This window comes from Argiope bruennichi, chromosome 4 (assembly GCF_947563725.1).
Source record: "Argiope bruennichi chromosome 4, qqArgBrue1.1, whole genome shotgun sequence".
Taxonomy (NCBI): Eukaryota; Metazoa; Arthropoda; class Arachnida; order Araneae; family Araneidae; genus Argiope; species Argiope bruennichi.
The window spans coordinates 98,989,812-99,012,500 of record NC_079154.1 but is presented as its reverse complement, the minus strand read 5'-3'; the positions used below and the strand labels follow the sequence as shown (position 1 = coordinate 99,012,500).

The 22,689-nt window shown below is 26.5% G+C and overlaps 1 protein-coding gene across 1 annotated transcript in view; it reads right to left on the bottom strand.

Moving 5' to 3' along the window:
* The window catches only part of LOC129966617 (diuretic hormone class 2-like), a 108,474-nt gene extending 93,197 nt beyond the window's left edge, over window positions 1-15,277 (bottom strand). Inside the window, exon 1 of the mRNA XM_056081116.1 lies at window positions 15,155-15,277. The gene's annotated coding sequence lies outside the window, so the exon portion shown is untranslated. The remainder of the gene's footprint in view (window positions 1-15,154) is intronic.
* Window positions 15,278-22,689: the final 7,412 nt, after the last annotated feature.

The following is a 22,689-nucleotide window of genomic DNA, read 5'->3' as shown; positions in this document are numbered from 1 at the left end:
AAAAATCAACCGAGAAGTTATGGATTAAATTGGTTTTTGAATGTTATTCTCAAATTAATATCTATTAATTCGAATATGTACAATAATATGATAAATGTCTGAAATATACTGCACTCATATTATTACTAGTTCTTATATTCAAATATTCTATTGAACCATTAAATCATGGGAATAATTTTGTTTTTCATATTAAAATGGATAAATTTCTATTATTATGTTAATACTCTGATTTATGTGTTTTGCTGCTTCAGTTATCATGTTCAAAAACAAACTACAGATTGACATAATTCTAAAGATAATTTTATTTTGATTCGTGGATATCTACAGTGTGTAAATGTATTGAATTATGGTGGTAGAATTTTTAAGAATTGCAATACATTCTCTTTGTGTGCTACATATACGACAAAATAAAATTGCTTAATAATCTGATTCGCAAAATGTATTAATCTGGAAATAGAAATTAAAGATTTCTTACTAACAAAACGCGGGGTATTACAGCTACTTTAACTTGTTAACGGCCAATTTCCATTAGAATATCTCTTATTCCTTGCAATAGCAGATAGGATTACAGTTAAGAGAAATGAGAAAGTCTTGTTGAGACAAAATCGGGGATTTCCTGTTCTACCTGCACCCCTTTATCGCCGAACACTAATTCCTAAATCTAGATATATTTCAAGCACTTAAAGCGCAAGAAATTATGTGTTTTCTCACTTAATAAATATGCCTCTTAAATCTGTTGAGTCGCAGATATATGTGGAATACAGGGAATCGTCTTATTCATTGCGCTAATTGTGCTGTAGTTTAAGAGTGTCATTGATTCTTGGGTGCATATAAATTTACTGCACTCATTTTATTTCAATTTTGAATCAAAACATTATTTTATTTTTCATTCTAAATTGAGTATTATAGTTTTAAAAGTTTTAAAAACATTATTGGAATTGCAAAAAATATCTCTAACTCCGCATAAGAACTCATTCATGTAGCCATAATATAAACTGTTGTAGCGGTTACATAACTACTACCTTCTCTTTTGATACAACAGATGGCGTTACCTTATTAACATCATGGTATATTTCCCCTGATCATTCTTGGGAGTAATTATTAGATTGTATTCTAAGTGAATGTCGTGTATTTTCTTGTTCGTGTTTGTTTTGTCTTGTGAAATGTGGAACTTAGAAACCCATCTATTATTTTCATTTACCTCATAATGAAGTTATAAAGAGTCTCGTCCCATTACACTGTCACAATAAATGATGGATATTTGGGATATAAAAAAAACATCCGAAATCAACCAAACTAATTTGAAGAATCCATTATCTTGGAGAATTCGCCTCACTTTGTCTTTTAATAAAGAAGAAATGAGATGATAAAAGTTTTAACAATCATTTACTCGGAGGATGATCCTTTCGTATTCTAAATAAATCTGTTTTTGTCTCGGTGGAAAGCGCATTATTTAGCCCTTTAACAGTTTTTTAATGCATTCGCCAGAATAAAGAAATATTGGAATAGAAGTACTAAAAAATTTTTATAGTTTATTTACATTAAATTAATACGATTGACTTCTTGAAGGAAAATACTTTTGATTAATAAAAATAACAGCATATTAAAATTGTACCAAAGACCCAATTTAAAAATTTATTTTCCCAAAAAAATCTACCAAATTCTTAAAGCACAATTAAAGCTAAAGAGATTTTTTTTCTTAATTTTCAATTTCACAACACGACTCAAAATTTTAACCAAGTATAAGTAATTAATTTAAAATATAACTGTTCTAAATTAGAAATGTAATTAAAATTATAGAACAGCCTTTATTAATGTGAATTCATTATCCAATAAGTAATATGTAGCTATGTAAGTGACTATACTAATACTTAGCACTATGTAGTTTCAGAGAATTTCACATTTTGCAAGTCATAATGCTTTATACAAATGCAATGATCATAAAAATCCTCTTCAACATTCGTATTTATATCATGAAATTCACGAATGAATAGATTCATCTTATTATTTGAAAACTAAGACTAGCAATATTCACTCTGAAACTGAGAAGTAGCGTTTTAAATTAAGACTTATTTCATTTCAAACTAATAAATATAATAATTAGAAGAATTTATACTATTAATTTGTGTAAATGAATTCCGCAACAATGGACATGGGATATATAGCCGATTAAGAATATCTTAGTTTATCAACACGAAATAATAAATCTTGAAAAAAACTTTAAAACTTATAAAATTAAATAAATTTTCTTTCGTAAATGTAGTATGATATACTCTAAAATTTCAAAATATAAAGAAGAAAAAGCATTAAGAGAATAAAATATATAAATGTTTACTGAATTTTTCTAATTTCATAGATTTAAAAACTATGGCAAATTAAAATTAATTGTCTCATATTGACGACAAAATAAAAATAATGATGTGATTCAAATAAACAAAAGAGATTCACTGAAATGTAGAATAATATGAAGCTTGTGATTAAAAATATTCTGTATCAAAATGTAAAATTAATTGTACTTCTAGCTTCATTTTAATAAATTTGAGCAGCCTGATTAATTTGGCCTCTTCAGAATTATAGTTAGGAATTTGATGACCTTTTGTTCAATGTCTACAAACTACCAAAGTGTAAATTCTTTGAAAAAGCACAATATAGTATAATTAAAGAACTAAATCTGATGTAGTAGCTATATATAGTTAGACAGGTAGTAGTAGTCTTGCTACATCAGATATGTAGATAGCTAATAGTAGTCTAGCAATCTATTATACTACATCAGGTATGTAGATATCTAGTACGGAGTCTAGCTGTCTACTTTATCATTTCTAGTGTAGTTCTAATGCGTATATTTTAGGATTTCATCACTGATTGTTTTTACATTAATATTTTTTGAATTGATATACATGTTTACGAACAAGGCAAAATCAATGCATAACTACCTCTGTGTTTCCATCCATTACAAAACTATAGTTTATTCGATATTTTCCCTTTAACCCTTTCTAGGGCTGTGGGAAGTATACTTCCCACCAATTTTATCAATCTTTGTATGAAATTATGTAGGTTGGCATAAGTTCTGACAAATTTTTTTAGTAAGTCAGAAACCTAGATACTTCAATTCTTTATCTCAGACAAAATGATGTGTCTTGATTTGTTACTTAATTATTAATTAACCAAATTAATTAATGAATCAAATTAAATTTATCTGATAAGCTAAATGAACCCCTTTTCTTATTCTAATTTCAAGCCTAAAAATATTTTAACATAATATGACTAGAAAAAAATGGCGCTTTAAAGGGTTAAACTACTTGAAAACATTTTTACCCATCATTAAGTATCATAATTTTAATCTTGGACATAAATTGCAATCTTGATGTCATTAGATTTGTTAGATCCATTTATACCTTTCATTTTAAGCGATTTTACTCTTATATAATCCATCTGGGGGACAGAATGAAAATTCCCTCATATCAGTAAATTGAAACGTTCAGTGGATAATAATGATGTTTTCAGTTCATAAAGCCAAAATGGACATTAATGGTTTTCTTAAGTATTGTCAAGGCAGGAAAGGTTTATCAAACTATTATTATGATTTGTAGTATTCCATCATTATTATTTTTTTTTACCTTGGAACAATTCAAAAAGAAATTAACAAAATAAAAGTGAACTGTGATAATATATATATATATAAGCAGCAAGGACTGGGTGAGTGCTCCAAAATCCAATTCTCCAAGAAAAGAGGGAATTATACCTCCATCAACTTCTATTTATGGTATAAATACAAAGAAAACAAAGATAAAATCTGATCTGTTAATTGTTTTTCAAATATCGAAAATTTAAACTAGCTTTTTAAAAGCATTTTAAGTAATTTTTTTCATTAACAAAATTCTTAATTTATCTTATTGAAATAAACCACCGCTCTAGAGTTAAGAGAGAATAAGTTAAAAGGAAAACGAAAAAAAGAATTAAAATTTTGTTGTTTTATAAAGGAAAAAAATTACAAAATAACGCATATAAAAGTTTTACTATACAAGATACAATATTCATATTACTATGCACGAACTTTTCTCTTATAAAGATAATGTTTTAAAACAAAAAAATTTAATTATCTTTCTTTTTCATTTCAAATTAGTCACTTCTGCCCGAATGCTGATAATAATTGTTTTTCAACATGAATTAGTTCTTAAAAAATATTTGTTTCTTCTGTTTGAAATGTTCTAATTGCTTTTTCCTTTTAAGTTTACGTAAATGAATGCCTCTAGTTCTTTCTGACAACTTGCTTGCAATATTTGCCTGCATAAAATTTAAAGTTTGAGCATTTTTTCTCCTTTTTATACAATTTCAAAAACATTTGCTATTAACTGAAGTGAATAAAACTCAAACGGATTATAACAGCAGAGATTTTCTCTACATTTATACCGAAAAAAGCCGCCTTTAGGGACAGTTTTATCGAGAGCAATAGTAGTTTATAATTTCAGTCAAATATCTCATCTCAAATTAAAAATTAAATACATAGCATAATAATGATATTAAAAATGCAACTGTCAAATTCAGCTATTTGTAACTTTCATATAACTGTAACTTAATTTTCTTATTTGTGATACATAAGAAATACATAAATATTAAACAGCATTCTCCTTTCGTAAACTTAAAACAATGGAGAAAAAAAATGTTCGATTAAATACTTGATGAAACTATGAAAATTGTTTTTTAAACTTCATTGTAAAAATGCAGTTTATTGTTAAGAAATAAGTAAAAAAAGATTTTTTTTAAATTCCAAAATTTTAAAAAATTGTCAGCAGTAGTTAAATTGATATCATTAAAAAGACAACTTTAAAAAATTTTAAATGTTGCAAAATCTGTTTTGTAGAATAATATTTGTGGGAGTTGTTGTGAAAAAAAAAATGAAAAAATTTCTCTTTATTTTTATTTAATTAAAATTCTTGTGAAAATTACAAAAAAACAAAATCATCTTTCCGATGTGTCTAATCTATCTATACTAAACTCTCTACCAACAGTCTGTCCTCTAAGACAATAATTATTCTTTTATATTATTCATATAAAGCATAATAACTTATAGAATCTTTGAGCGAATTATAGATGCAAATGAAGCTATAAAAATCTCAAAAACATCGTTCCATTCCCATCTATGAAAATTTTAATCAAAAAATTGTCATATACTTAAATATCTGAATTAAAATTCTGCACAACATTTTTTGAAGCCAATTTTGGGGTAAATAAAATATCTCTAATTCATATAAAAGTTCCACAAATGAATGCGGTGACAAACTTCAGTCTTTTTCAGAAAACTTCACTTCAGAAAAGAGTAAAAGCAATAAAGCAATAGTTTTCTGCTCAGACGATAATTTATCTACTGCAACCAATAGCTTTAGCAGAAAAGAAAAATAATTTTACTTGTAGGAAAGAAAATGAATGAAGTCAAAAGGATAATTTATGTTCGCTGTACATTTTTAAACATCAAGATCTAGGTATATGGCTTTAAATAAACATTTATTTCAACTATAAAACAACAATTCACAACTAGCGTGATTTATTAATCTAAACAAAGTAATGGATAATCACTGAAATAATGTTTTAGAACCAATATCGTTCGTTGTGTAATCATAGTTTCATTTCTCCTAAAAGTGACGGATAACTTTAAACGTCCAAAAAGTTCATTTTTTAAACGAACTTTCAAAGTAATTTAGAAGCAACTATAATGAAAAAGTTTATTTTTACTCATAAATCCTTCGAAGCATCAAACATTAAATAAGAAATTTAGAATTGAAAGAATATTATTTTCTATTATTCTTTTATAGATGTTTATAATTAAAAACTTATAAATACAAAATTGATATCAATGGTTATCATTCTTCCATTTCAATTTATGGTTGACTTTTATAATTATCTTGTATAAGTGCATTGTAATTATTAGCTGAAATCTATTTCTAGAGGAAAAGCATTGTTTATGATTTTGAGAAATACTGGTTTCTGAAGTATATTAATTAAAAAATCAGATAAAAAAAATCGTAAAAAATAAAACTTGTGATCCATTAATATTAAACGTTCTACTCGATAATTAAGAAGATATTTAAGATTTAAAATGCAATTAATTTTTAAAACAAATTTATAGCAATAAAAATTTGAATTTATCTCAAAAAAATCGTATGATTCAATTATACGTGATAAATTCCATTTATCCCTACTTTTAAAATGAATTCTTTTCGATGCCAATTAGTTCCAAAAATATGCATTTTTTATTTTAATTGAAAGATAATATTATAATTCATTTCATTGCATGTAACAACTTGTGAAAATTCACTTTACCTAAACCTCAATAAAACGATAAATTAGTAAAAACGGAACTAATTTTTTTCCGGAATGTATTTAAACTCTTTTCAATTTTTTTTTTTCTTTCTGCTTCGATGATGATTTAAAGAATGCATATATTTTGAATTTATCTAAAATATTTTCTGGAGATTTTTAAAGTATTGTTATATCTATATTAAGAGTAACTAAAGACTTCAAATAAACGATCATTTGACGTAGAACGTCTGAAACTTCTGCAGGTTTCTTCGCATTTAATTAATATTTCATATATATTTAAATTCCCATTTCTTATTTAACAAAACTATTTTCTTATAATCGTATCTTAATTGGCAGATTTTATTAATTTCAGTATAGGTTTATTTTTTTTACGTTTCTCTAGTTAGCCATTAAAAAATTCTGTGTTAAAAATATATTTTTGGGTTTAATACAATTTCGTGATATTTCTCATATTATTCTTAAAATAATAACGATTTCAAGAGTATCACCAAGTTAAAAGAAATTCTTGTAAGAATTTCTTTTCAAAATGTATTTAAGCTTTCCGCCATTTTTCAACACTTTCTTTCAACTTCCAGCAATTCTCCACGTGATTTCGAGAATGGGTATAGTTTGAATTTGTCTAAAATACCTTCTGGAGACTTTTAAAGTATTGTTATATCAATAATAATAAGTGAAGACTTCAAAAAAAACGATCATTTGACTTAGAATATCTGCAATGTCCGCAGATTACATCTCATTGAACTTACTATATTTCATATATATTTAAATTTTCATTTCTTTCTTATTTCACAAAAATATTTTCTTCTAATCATATCTTAATTAGAGAGGTATATTAATTTCTCTACAAATTTCCTTTGTTATTCGTTTTTTCAGTCGATCATTAAAAAATTCTGTGATAAAATCATATTTTTGTATTTAATACAATTCCTTGATATCTCCAAATAATATTCTTACAATAATATCGATCTCAAGAGTATCACGAAGTTGAAAGTAATTCTTGTTGGAATTTAAGCTCTCCGCAAATTTTTAACGCTTTCATTCTACTTCAAGCACTTGCCCGCATGATTTAGAGAATGGATATAATTTGAATTTTTCTAAAAATACTTTCTGAAGATTTTATAAAAATATACTTTTCTATCTATAAAAAAGTATAACAGAAAACTTCAAGTAAACGATCATTTGATGTAGATCATCTGTAATTCCTCTGAGGATTCCTTCGCATTTAACAAACGAATATTCCATATATATTTAAATTCTCCATTCTTATTTCACAATAAAATTTCTTATAACAGCATCTTAATTATAGAAGTTTACTAATTTCTGTAAAATTGTCTCTTTTTTTTGTTCGTTTCTTTAGTCAACTATTAAACAATTCCGTAATAAATACAATTCTTCGATATTGATGCAATTTTAATACAATTCTTCGATATCCCTCATATTATTCTTAAAATAACATTAATCTCCAGAGTATCGCCAAATTAAAAAAATAAAATAAAAACTGCTATTAATTAATTCAGTACCTAACAATATTCACAATATTATTATAAATAACTAACAGCACTTGTCAAGACAAACATCTACTAGCACAAGATTGCAATAGCAATCATTCTGATATATTAGCGCAACAATTCCATTCCGAATTCCCTTGGAATTCCAAGAGTTGTGAACGTATTCTCTTAGTGACAGTTTATAAGCAGAGAGCTGGAGAAAGATTACACCCAACGAAATTCACTCCGCTATAACTTAGATAAAGCCGAAGACCGGATGAGTTCTATCGTCCTTTGGGAAGAGTGGCCATTGTGGGATATGAGATTAACGCATTTGTAGAGAACCTTACGGAAAAATTCAGTCCATGTTGGAATCGCCAGTGGATGCTGTTACTCGGCCATTAAGGGAGAATGGGACTTCAGAAGCTTTGGTCAGTTAGAGTTAAATCCGATCCATGAAATTAGATGAAACGAATGGGATGAGTATCGGAGGAAAATGTATTTGCACTTGAGCTGTTTTCACATATATCTGCTTGAGAAAACGTATTCTTTTTAGAAAATCAAAATTTTGAGAGAGATGTGTGATTGATACAGTTGATGAAAAAAAGACAAATTGTTATAAATACCTGTTTTTTATAAAATATTGTCACACCTTCTTTCCCCATACAAAACTATCGAATAAACAGTTACTGGCAATTTTGGATTCGATATTAGAAATCGTTATTGCTATTCTAACAGATACCAGTTACTGTCATGATTTCCAGTAATGATTTCCCAAATGTTTGTAATTTAATTTGCCAAAATAATTTTTCATAATATTTCCTAGCACTATATCAAATTTTGCATGAAATTCATTTTTTGAAGTCTGTATGTCCGTCTGTGCACATGAAAAAACTACACTTCGAAAACTCTATGATACAGATAGATAAAATTTCTAATATGGTATTACACCAAAACTGTACGGCTAGATCGAATTTTGGATCAATTCATAAATTGACTGCAGTCTGTCGGTCTGTCTTTTTGGCTGCGCATGAACGTGAGGGCTAAAAAAAATCGAAGAAACTAATTGCATCGATTTCAATATATGACGTTAACACTAAAATGGTATGTAAGGAACAAAATAAAAGTGATTAAGTACTGCTCAAAAATATGATTCCATTTTTCCCAAAGTATGAAGAAGTTAAATTTAAACCCATTAAATCACAAAAATAACAAAAATATAGGATAGAATATTTCAACCAATTTAAAAAGTTAAGTAAGGTAGCTTACTATACATTTGTTGAATCTATTTCATAACTTTATTTCTCACTAATATGAGGTTACGAATGGCGTAACTTCAATTTATACCGTAATCAATGCATTTCGTAAATGTAGGGTTAAGATGTATTTTCCTTCACTGTGCAACGATTTCATTAATTTTGTACCTTCGAATTGATTATTGATGAATGGTTGAAAAGATCTTTAAATATATGTTTCGTATCATAACTTTGACATTTCAAATTAATCTCCCATTAGTTATAATTTTATCGTCTGCATTGAGAACTCTACATAGGATCATTTGCCTTCATTTATCATTTTGTACAATTTTCGCTTCTTACATGATAGATTGACGCTATAAGCTTGAAATTAAATTGCGGAAAACGTGAACAATAAGATTTGTAAATGGAGGCTCATACACTTTCTAATTAGACAATCTTTCGCTTCAAATTATATTAATGAATAGCAGAATGCATGCAATTTAAGAGAAATTTAATAAACTTCATCGAATCTGCAACTAATTATCGTGTATTACAATTCAAGAACGCTTAATATCAATTAAAATACTAGTTTTGGAAAAAGAATGGTGGAGTTCATTATAGTTTAACTCAAAAATATTGTGTAAATGGATCTGAGAAATAACAATGAATTATCTGAATTCATACAATTAAAACATTCACCAGCTATTCACCAGTTACGTATCTATTTTAAAAATTTATATTTCGCAAAGAACTACTGATAACGAGCCTTTTTCATCAGAAGTATTTGCAAGCACGCTTTTCGGATTAATTACTTTTTGTTCAATACAAAAGTAATAAATATAAATTTCTATTTTAATCAATATATTAGCAGTTTTGTAGGCAAGAATTTGATTCGTGTAAATATGCATGCCAAAATGTTTAAAAACATTGACATATTCGATAAATTATTTTATAAGAAAAATGAATTATCACAATAAGAAATATGTTTAATAAATAATCATCAACATTATAAGGAATTTCAACTTAAAAGTATTAATAAAGGATTTTATTCTTTGAAGAATTTTTTTTGAATATGTTTGCATTTTTGTACAGTCGAAATATGACATCCTAAAATATGAAATATTGCATTTTATGCTTAAAAAAGACGTTTCAAATTATAAGCCATTTTGATTATCAAATAATGACTAGTAAGTGTTATAAAAAATTTCCCAGAATATGAAGCAGAAAAAAAAAGAAACAACTGAATAAAATTTACACAAATTCTTCATTTAATTTTACTTTCATATTATGATGCTCTTATAAGTATAATAAAATCCAGACATTAATGTCATTAACGAATTTATATCGAATAATAAAATCTAACCTCTCTAAAATAGGAATCAAGGTTGAAAAAAATCCTTACAGAGTATTTGCTCTAGAACTGAAGAAAAGAATTCGATTTGATTTTTTTTTTTGTATTCTTAATTAGCATAAAACGAAATGAAATTTTCATTATTGATGGTTAATCATTATTTTTTGTGATTTTGAAAATTTGTATATTCACTGGCATAAATTCTATAAATTCTATGCGAATAAATTCTATATTCAGACGAAAACGACTATTTTTCATTTTATGACTCGAAAGACACCTGAATAAAGAACGAAATTAATTTCCTAGTATTTTGATATTTGTTTTTTAAAAAATTTAATTTTAATTCTAATCATTATATAAAGCTCATAAATAAATATGATTAATATTTTCATATCAATCCGCACGAGGTTGTGAACCCGCGCATATACAAATGGAAGTCTCCAAATAAGTAAAAAGGGTTTTCCTTCTTCTAAAGACTTATGGATCTAATTACCTCCATTTGACAATGGAACCTTCCTTCTTCAATAAGATTGGATCGGGTCCTACAGTGACTTTTTGAATCCAGATATCATTTTCCGCATTGATATCGTAATGACTATTATTCAGATGCTCCAAGATGCCACAAAATAAGAAATGAGCACACTTGTAATTGTAATAATTATTTTCACGTTGCAGTGTCAGATGCAAAATATTAAAATATAGGGTGTTCATTAATTATTGTCGGGGTTTCCGTATCTCATAACTTTCGAATAAAAAATATTACGCAAAAACCGATTACATATTCGTAAATTACAACTCAAAGAATTTTATTAACGATATTAAAGTGTAAAGCTTGCACAGTTTACACTTTGTAGGCATTCAGCTTAAGGCGATTATGTATTCGTAAATTCGCTGAACAAATTTTGAATTTTGATAATCGTGCGGGTTTTCCGAGTCCCATACTCCACAGTTATGTTTATTCACTTTTCCTGAGACATGAAAAGTGGATTCGTCACTGAAGAACCTTTTCCGAAGGTAATTTTCATCATCCTCAATTCGAGTCAAAATTTGTTCTGCGAATTTACGAATACATAATCGCCTTCAGCTGAATGCCTACAAAGTGCAAATTGTGCAAGCTTTACACTTTAATATCGTTAATAAAATTCTTTGAGTTGTAATTTACGAATATGTAATCGGTTTTTGCGTAATATTTTTTATTCGAAAGTTATGAGGTACAGAAACCCCGACAATAATTAATGAACACCTTATATATGTAATATTATCTTTAAAGTGCAAATATATATACAAAAATTCGGAAATGTGTCAATTTTTGACCTAACACTCAATTATTTGCTTTGGAAAAATAATGCATTAGTTGATAGAATTAATCCAAAATTTTATGTAAATCTATAACTTTAATGTAAGGAGCTATAGTTATAGTTGATTTTTTTTTCTGGATCATATCTTTGAGTATATATACAAATATACTAATCATGTAGAATAGCAGACTATCAAAAATTCAGATACATAGATATAATTCGACAAATTGCTTTTCGAATTCTAAAGGATCTAATAATTTATATTAAGAAAATGTAGAAGTCGATTTGAAAAGAACTAAATTATACGACGAAAAATTAGTCTTTATCTTCTCATACTTTCAAAATATTAAGAAAAAAATTACTGAATAGCAAATAAAATATAGGATTATCAAGCTAAGGCTCAATTTTTTTTCTTGTCATATTTGGCAGAAATCTAATTCAGATTACTTAAAAACATCCATTTTTTGCAAGTGCAATTCCGAGATAATTGATTATTATAGAATCTTTCATCACTATCGCATAAATCAACTTATTTTTGTTAAATGAATAAAAAATAAATCATCAAATTGAAATATATATAGTGGAAATGATAAGTTTTCTTATCCAAAATGATACGTGGTCTTACTCTTAAAACGAAGAAATTCTTATCACTTACAGAAAAATTAAATCATAATATTAAAATGGATAAGTAGAAAATTCTTTATCTACTTAATTCTAATTCAATAATCAGATTTAGGAATTTATCTAGACATTTCAAAGAAACAATGCACATGAACAGGTGATCAAAGAAATATGGTAAACGAATAAAATGAATTCACCTTAAATGCAGTTAATTAAAAAAAATCACATCATGCAGCTTTTTACACATAAATTAACAGATTCGCAATTGCAAATTTTTACCTCTCGTATAAAAATATCATTATTAATTTATACTTATAAAAGAGCGATCTTTCTATTTCTTTCTAATTTCTTTTTTATTCCAAGATTACATTTAAATATTTTTCGTTTTTCAACATTTAAATAGAAAAGTAAAGTAAAAGGTGAAAAGAAGAAGATAGAATAAACATAAAGCATGAAATATTTGTTGAACATCGAGGGAATATTATAAAATGAATTGCTTATTCAAGATGATATTTTTCAAAGAAAATCTCGCCTCTTTATGCGCAATCAATTTGGTACGAATATTCTTTTCAATCTCTGAGGCTTTTAAAATATCTGGGTATTTTTAGAATAAAAAATTTCATTTGCACTATATACAACTGGTTAGCCTTTTTTGAAGTTTGATAAATAAATAATAAATTTATTCAATAATTCAGAAAGAATTTGATAGATATGTATATAGTCATAATATTTTAAATATTCAGATATTTTTGGCTATGTTGGATACTGAAATCTTCAAATAGCTTTTTTTTTGTTCTGAAAAAACTAAATTAAAAAATCATTTATTCGGAACAAAGAAAAATGCAAATCAGCAAGTGTAGTAACAGCTTAATTATTTATTTTTTAAGAAGGTTAAATTTTTAAAAAAATTATTTTGTTTGTAATTCGAATTATTTTTTAATTATTGTATAATTATTAGAAAATAATTTTTATCAAACTTTTTCTCAAATTTAACGAGCAAAACCTACTAATACGACGAAAACTCGATTAACTGCCAATTTATCTCATTAATATACTGCTCAGGTGTTCCAATTAACTGGAACATAATGATAATTAAATGTGATATTGGTTTAAAATGTTGATTTTAATAATTGAAATCCCTTTTTAATTATATTATTTTTGAATCTATTATATTAATTTATTATATTATTTTGCTTCTTTTATTTGTTTTTGAATACATATTTAGTAGTATTTTTATATTCTTATGATAATATCCATTATTTATAGCTTTCCTATAATAATATCATTTTCTTTGAACTTTTCTATGACATTTATTCATTGTTTCCAATATCAATAAAAATAAAACAATTTTTACTATATATTTAAGTATATATTTAAAAAAGAAAAATGAAAGTTCAAAATAGACCTTAAAAGAATTATTCTATTTTGCTTTATTTCATTTCATCAATTATCCCATTATTATGAACATTTTATAGCGATAATTTGTGCATTTTCGTTTATAAATCTAATGAATTTAAATTATTATAGCATCCAAAAAATTCAACCTTTAATCAATAAATCAAATTATGGTGAAAATAAAATACGCGATTTCCAAAAGAAATCGACATATTTATGTTGTTTAAGAATTTGTCTTTGCGAAGTAATATTACTGAACCAGATGAATCCTGATTTTTTTCAAAGAATTATTGCATTTTCTAAAGCTTGTAAAAGCTTTGGTATAAACTTATTGTATTGCATTCTTTTATCTAACACTGTATTACGATTTCATTAATACAGTGTTAGATAAAAGTATGCAATACAAAATAGATAGATTTAATATTCGTATTTAATTTGATATCTAGACAGCAATCCAATTTTAAAACCATTTCAAAATGGCATTGATTTCCTTTCTTATTATCAAAGCAAATATGTAAGAAACTGAGTAAAATGTTTCCTACTTTTGAATGATTTTTTAGTTATAAATAATCTTATATATAAAAAAATAATCATTTTATTCTTATATGGACAGTAGACATTTTGAATCGAATTTATTTGAAAAAATTATTAATTATGTATTTTATGAATTTGAGAATTCTCCAGTCACACGTAAAACTCCTTAGAAGGAAAATTCTATGAGATTTTCTAGTTGATAAACAGCAGTGAAATGACTCATGCGCTGGCGTGTTTTCTGAAAAATTCTATTTTATCAGACGAATAAAGAATTATTCAGTTAAAACTTTAAGAAAGAGATAGTAGATTTTAAAAAAAAGTCTTAAATGTTTTCAATTCCATAATTTCAATTATAAAAAATTCCATAATTGAAAACATTTTTTTTTATTAAATGAGTAAAATGCAATCAAAATGTCTTAATTCTTTTATGTTTCATACTGTATATAGATTAATAAACTTTTTAGTCATAGAACAATTTTAATTTGATTTTAACGAATATTTATAGTATAAATTTATCTTCTATGTCTATTTATTGTGTGTTTAAATGAATAATTTATCAAAATATTTTTCTGCGTTTGATTTTATCTAATGAAAAATTGAATGAAGATATTATAAAATTTCTAGTCTAATCATACATTTTACATCAGTTCTGCAAACATTTTAGTTGTTAATAGTTGTAGAAATTTATTATAAATATTCTCTACATATGAAAACACCTTACACTTTACAGACAAATTGCAAGAATTTACCAATACTTTTAAACAAAAAGAAATAATTTTAACCCCAAAATTTTACTACAAGATTTCGTTTTTATGATTTAATTTTATTAAGTTCGCTCTCGTTTAAAAATTGGAAATTAATGAGAATTCAATTTTTCTGTTTCCATGAGACAGTGAAATAAAGTGCACTTACCAAATAAATGGGTCTTTGGAAATTATGGATTTTTTTTTTTCTTAGCGAGTTGATTTTTTTCTCTCTTCTCAGAATTTCTTGCAAAGGTCGCAGGTGGAGTTGCGATGCTGATCAAAATCTTGATAGTAGCCCGCAATTCACGAGCTGGTACAAAATGATGCGCTTTTATATCGCTTGCGCCCTACGTCACCGTGACGTCATGCAGCGCGCGAAAAGCACCAGTTGCTGCAATTCGTCCAATCTTTCTCTTCTCGGGGCTTCCATTTGTCACATATTTTCATGATACGTTCTGGAAAAACGGAGGCGGAGAAATATAGAACACTAGAATTTGTTGCGTAATTAAGTTGTTGAAAATTTCAGTTATTTTTTCAAGATTTCGAAATATAAGTCCCTGCAGAACTTTGTAGATACTTAGTTCCCATTAAACATTTTATTTCAATTAAAAATGAACAAAAAAAGGTAATGTTTCAGGTTTAACTATAGTATCGATTACTTGAACGCTGTTGGGGGCTTTTAAGCTTTATTAATAATAAAAGAGAATATTTGGCTGTGCGTGGGAACTATACAGACCAGACAGTTTGACCTAAAGCCACCCAAGGTCATTGAAATATATGTTTTTAGCAATTTTAACTAGAAATTTAAAATTTAAAGTTATGCAAGTTTTGCGTATTTTTCAAAGTAATTTCTGAAAATTTTATTGGAAAAAAAATAATTTTCACACCGTATTAAATTTTTTTAAATTATCTTTTTGATTGTATCAATTTATGTGACGTGTAATTTTTTCTAAATTTTAAAAAAAATATATTAAAGCCTTTTTTGGATAACCTTTCAATAACATAATTCATTCTTGCAGTAAAATTCAAACTGTTTTATTGTTTTTAAAAATATATAACATCATAGAATTTTCTACCACTATTCAAAGCGAAGGTAGTAAGATTATATTTACTATCTGCTTAGTTTATATAAGGAATTAGAAAGTAAAGTTACAATACCTCGGAAGATTGTACTTACCAGATAGTTTAACCGAGTAATTTCTTTCATAATGACACTTACTTTTTCAGGGCGAACTCCTTTCGGTAGGTTCATGTATACAATAATCAGAACTGGTTAAAATTTATTACAAAAGAGAGCACTAATATTTTTCCCAATTTGAAATTTAAAAATACTTTTTTGAGGTAATCATTAATTAAGTTATGCAAAAGATATTTATTTAAAATCTAATCTCGGATCAAACTAGTCAAACTGAGTTAGTTCAATATCATATTGTATCAGATTACAAAATCAGAGCAAATACTATTAATTTTAGTACAACTTATTTTAATATTACTTATACTCAAAATTAATAATTATTATTAATATTTTTTTAAAAAATCTGAATATGCATAAGAATACAAGAGTTATTTTTTCTCCATGTGATTTCTAGTCTGTGTGTACTGTGTTGAGAAGGTTGAGAATTTAGAAGACGGGTGTGTAGCAAAAATTTAGAAACAGATTGTTGAAAAAGAGCAAATATAAAATTGTCGAGATGAGTCCATTTTTAAGAAGCTATTATTTATTTTTCAGAATTATAATTTCATTCGAAATATACTGAGTTTAAACATTATAAATAAATATTTTGATTTTTATTATCTATTTCTACTTTTAGAACGGAAGAATTACTAGTTCGAGATTAATTTTTTTTTCAAATTTAGTGTTTATTTAATGTGTTGGTTAAACTCCTCGTTGTGTAATAACTATTGTGACGCTGACGATCCCTGAGAATTCAAGAAGTAAGTTGCCTTCTCAGGTGTCGCTCTCGTCACATGATCAATGTTCAAAATTGTAATTTTTTTTATTTCTCAATGAATTTCAAATCAAAATATTATCTTTATCGATAAACAAATGGATAATATCAATTAGTTACATCTAAGAAATCGCAATAATTCACACATGTTTTTTTGCTATTTTTTACTATAATAGCATGAAAACATGCATAAATAAATAAAATTAATAGTTAATGGATTGGAGTAATAAGTCTATTTTAAATAACTTGTCGTTCTTCAGATTTGAATATGATTGAATTGCTTTATATGATTTACTTTTTAAGAAATTTTATTAAAAATTTTAAGATTCTGTAACATATATTAAAATAAATATTGATATGAATTTTAGATTTTGACTTTTCAATGCAAGAAAAATTTATTAAGGAAAATTTAAAGTTCTAGTGGAAATGCAATACCTGTAAATACATATAATTTCAAAAAATGGCTTTTAAAAGATACTATAAAATTATTTCCAATCTTGTTCTAAATGAAATGGATATCATGATAATGAAAAATTAAGAGAAAATAATTAGAAATCCAAGAACATTTTTTTCCAAAATTATTATAATATTGTACCTTTCTTTTAAAAATTTTTACGAGTGTTTATTCTAACAGATAACATAGAAAATTTCATAACTCTTGATCAATAATTTGCGGAAAAGATTAATAACGTATCTTTAAATATGATAGCATGAACTTGTAAATGGATAAAGGAAAAACTTATGACAATATTAAAAGTATTATGTCAGATTAATGTCAAAATATTTTATTACCAAACTTTTGGTGTCATAAAAAAACACTCATAATTACCTATCTGTTATAGAGTATATTGTTGTTCTAAATGTATTTACGTATCGTTCGAACATAAAATAGGTGTAAAGTCTCTTTTAATTTATGTTTATTTTCAATACAAAGAAAGAAACAGAAATTACTAATTCGTTGTTTTTCAACAAAAATTGTTTGTAGTTTAATGAAATATTTAACATTAATTTTGGTCGACATTTTATTACGTTCGTTCCAAAAAGGAATGGATCTAAGAGTGTAGACTGGTCATTAATGTGTTATGATCAATGTTTATTCTTATGTTCAATGCTAATGCTATTTAAATCAGCAGATGCCACGAAAAAACAAATAAAAGAAAGAATCTTAAATTGCTGCCACTAAGAATGATTCCAGCATAAAAATGTAGTTATCTTCCTTATGATAGAATTGTTTGTGGGGATAAAAATTTTGTCTTTAAGAAAAATTAAAAATTCAGAAAAGTCCATTTCAATCATAGAATGCTTTTTCAATATTTTTAGAAGTAAATAATATTTATTACATACTAGTGGAAATGCTTTCTCCGAAATACTCTTGCATATCCTCTAATAAATATCTATGTACCACTGGCGAACAATAACTACAAAAGAATCTATTACAGTAAAATCTTTGTTGATTTTTTTGGCGATTAATCGCTGGGATGTGGCTAGTATACGTACAAGCAAATTGTATATTTGCCTTTTTTCAAACCAATTAAAATCAAAATTTGATACAGAGCTATAAATTTAGTCAAAAAAATCACATATCAAATTTCATATATTTAAGTCATTACATTTGTGATTTATCCTTTTTATAGACTTGTGGAAGTACAGACCGACAGACAGTCAACTCCATGGCGGATTTCATTCCAAATTTGATGCATATCTGCACTTTAGATATAAAATATATGCACAAAATGTCTGCATACCAGAATTGTATTTATTATTTTAACTTATATTCAGACACTCACAGACAAATTTCCTCTGAAAGTATTCAAAATTTCATAGAAATCTATAAATTTTGGGCTAGCGCCCATTTACCAAATTTCATCGTTTAGCTCAAAGCATTTTAGAATTATTCGTGTTCACAGACAGACAAACATAATACCAAAAATGTGTCTCTCGAACTCAGGAAGGTCTGAAAAGTGGAGATTCGTCGAAATCCCTAATTCGAACATTGCTTATACCACAGTTCAAAACGCAACCGAAAAGAATAGTAGATATAGAATATAGGAAAGAATAGTAGAAAGAATAGAAGAATAGTAGAAAAGAATATAGATATAAAGAGGCATCTAAAAAAGAACTCGGGAAAAATACTCCTCTTACTCGCGCTTCGCCTATTTAGTGTAAAATAATCCAAAAGCGATAAGCACAGGATTTTGCAAAGAGCAATACTTATTGATTTAGCATTTTGTTATAATTCGAAATTGAATATATTTGTTTCATAATTGAATATTAATTATACATATATCATAAATGTATTTTTAATTATGTATTCATAATAAATAATTACAGTGCTTTTAAAGACATTAGTCAATTAATAGTGTTAATTAATAATTTAGAGTAAAAATAACTACCATTTTCACGCTTTTCAATGAAACGTTTTTCTGAATGGGAAACATTAAAATCTGAAAGTATCCTTAAAGATTCTCTTCCTTTCGTTTTTTATTTCCACTTTTAAAAATATAATGCTACCAAGGTTTTGATTAACTCATTTCATAAGCAGCATTTAGGAAAAATTCTTTTTTTTTTTTTTTTTTTTCTTAATCAGCTTTCATTTAAAGTTTTCGGGTGTGTTTTTTTTTTTTTTTTTTTTTTGTAAAATAAACAAAAGTTTTTTTTGTTAGTCTTTTATGATTTAAATTTTATATTCATTTTGTTTCTTATTCAGTTTTCACTTAGTTTTTTTTTTTTTTTTTTTTTTTTTTGTAAAATAGACAAATGTTTTTTGTTAGTCTTTCATGATTTAAAATTTCCTAGTTTACTTACTTTACATAAAAAAACTTTGGAAAATTTTAACATTATTCGTATATTGTATAATATTACTAAATATGAAATAATATAATATAGCGTCACACTATATTATACAATAATTTGTGATTGTATCCTGAACCTCAAATACATTTCATAAAACTGCCAGACAGTTTGATTTAAGGAGGAATAAAATGCTATTATTTTCATATAAATGTATGTCCGACTAGCAATTCCAAATAAATGAAATTTCGTACAGGGATATATTGTTGAAAAGCATTCATTTCAAAACTATAAAATCTTTTGCAAATTTATTTATGATGTGAACTTAAAAAGAATTCAAACTTGTTCTTAGAGCATGTTATAAGACTAATTAAGTACTATTTTAGAAAAATTTTGTAAAGCTAATACCAATTCTAAAAATATTCTAATAAAACGTAAATATTATCTGATATAAAAAAAACTGAAGCTATTATATTATAATAACAGAAATTCAGAATTCTTTATTCATTCCATGGAGTTCTAAAATTGAATTGGATTTTCAAATTATTGTTTAAAGAAATGGTTTGCGTTGAAACTAAATGCCATTTTAAAAAATCATATCCTAATATAAAATAAAAATATTAACTTGACACAGGATATAATTTGTGGTATTCACACAATACAGTACACTCCCGATTATCCGCGGAATTGGGTGGCGCGGCCGCCGCGGATAACAAAAATCGCGGATAATCCGAAAATCTCTAAAAACGGGTATAGCAGAAGAGAAAACAGTCATTCCAACTTTGAAAAATCGTTTTATGTACAATAAAACGTAAAATAAACAGCAGGAAATGTTTAACTAACGCTTAATATTTTAGTATATCACTCAAAACTAACCTAAAATGCATTTTGTTAATGAAAACAGAAAAGTGCTTTGTACTTACGAGAGGCGTCAAGGATGCACAGAAAAATTAATACATATGTACTGTTTTAATACTGTAATGTATTATGTAATTACAAAAGAATAACTGTAAAACTACACCTTTTTGAAGAAATCAGTCATTGTTCTTGCTTTGGAAGCATTAGCAAAAAACTTAGCGCGGCAGGCGTGGATAATCGGGAGTCTACTGTAATTATATTACTAATGGCTTCATTATACAAAATATCTTGAGATAATTTTAATATTTCAGTTATTAATAAATATTTACAGATATTGCATTATTTAGATATGTGAAAAACTATCACATGAATGAATAACTTGAGCTTGCATCATCATTTTATGTTATATTTTCTTCATATCAATCCGTACTCTAGTTAAAAATAGAAAAGTTGTCTTCCAGAAATTTTCTCGCATATTTTTCAATAATGCTTCTGCTGAAGTCTCCAGCCAAAATTGTGGCCCTAGTGTAAGGTAGCGAATCCCTTGCCTTACATTGGCGAATAAAGCTGCGATATATTTGGAATGAATCTAGCATTTTTATTGCATCTATTATGTGGTGTGAATACATAGCTTAGACGTCTTTTTTTCGTCCGACTGAATTCAGAATTTCACATAAAATTTCAGTTGCAGTCACAAGATCGCACATCGAATTTTATTGATTTAAATCATTGTGTTTACATGCATGTGTGTATACAGACCGACAAACGGTCAATTCCTTAACGTATTTTGTACAAAATTTAATAAAAACCTGCATTTTAGATGCTAAACTTTTATGCCAAGTTTTATCTGTCTAGTTCTTTGCATTTTGTATTTACCGAGTTCGCTTGTACTCGAAGAGCCAAGGCGATAGATTTCCTTTAAATGAATTTCGTTCAAACTTTGATAAAAATCTGCATATTTGGTCTTAAGTCCATATACCAAATATAATGTGTCTAACTCAAAGTGTTTTTGAGTTACCGTGTTCACATATGGTCAGACAGACAAAATGGACAGACATAATTCCAAAAATGTATGTTCAAATTAGGTCTGAAACATGGAGTTTAGTCAAAATTTCTTTTTCAAATTTTTTGACAATTACAACAGTTTCTATATATTTCGAACGCGATAAAGTATAAGGGTTTTAGTTTTTTGAAGATACCTTAGAAAGATGAAAAACATTAAACATTATTATTAACTCAAAGATGAAAACTCTCTAATTTTATCAATAGGATACCAATCTTGTGGATATGGGCTACTAGAAATATCCACTTTGTTTTCGCAAACAAAGCAAAATATTGAATATCATTAAACTTTAGCGATTTTTAATGCTGTTTCTTGACGACATGAATGTTTTTGGAGAATTCGGATTCTGTAAATGATTACTGAAGTCATTCGTATAATTGGTTTTCCATATAGTGATGGGTTTTTTTATGTGTAACTGAGTCATAAATAATAAACATTTCTTTGGTATTATTTTAACGAAATGTATTTCTCTTAATTGAATAGTATAGTTACCTAATAATAACAAATAATGTTTTCTAAATTGGTTTACTGATGTAAAATACCAGACACGCATTTATCAGGCTATCAGACACTCATAAATATTTATTTAACAAATTACCCTCTAAAATGTGAAATTATTCAGAAAATCGTGAAAGAAAATGCATGATATTGCATTTTCTTTCGTAGGAATACGTAAGAAATAAGTTTTATTGGAAATAAGAATATAATGGTCTTTGCATAGAATGCAAGACTTTTATAGGATGACGAACAAAAAGAAAAAAAACAGAGCAAAATTGCTATATGGAACAAGAGAGGAATCTGCAGAAGTGAAGACAGCACGCTGACAATGAGCTTTATATCTATTTTTGAAATATTTTCGTCTGGCATCAATACGTCAGAAGGTATCCCACACCTACAAACAGGTAACACAACTTTATCTGCTAGTATTGGGGATTTTTCAAATCATACAAAGCCTTTCTCTACTTGTATTGTGAGTTTCAAATCATATAAGGATTTAAGCGATATAACTATTGATATAAGTAAATCCTGTTGATATTAACG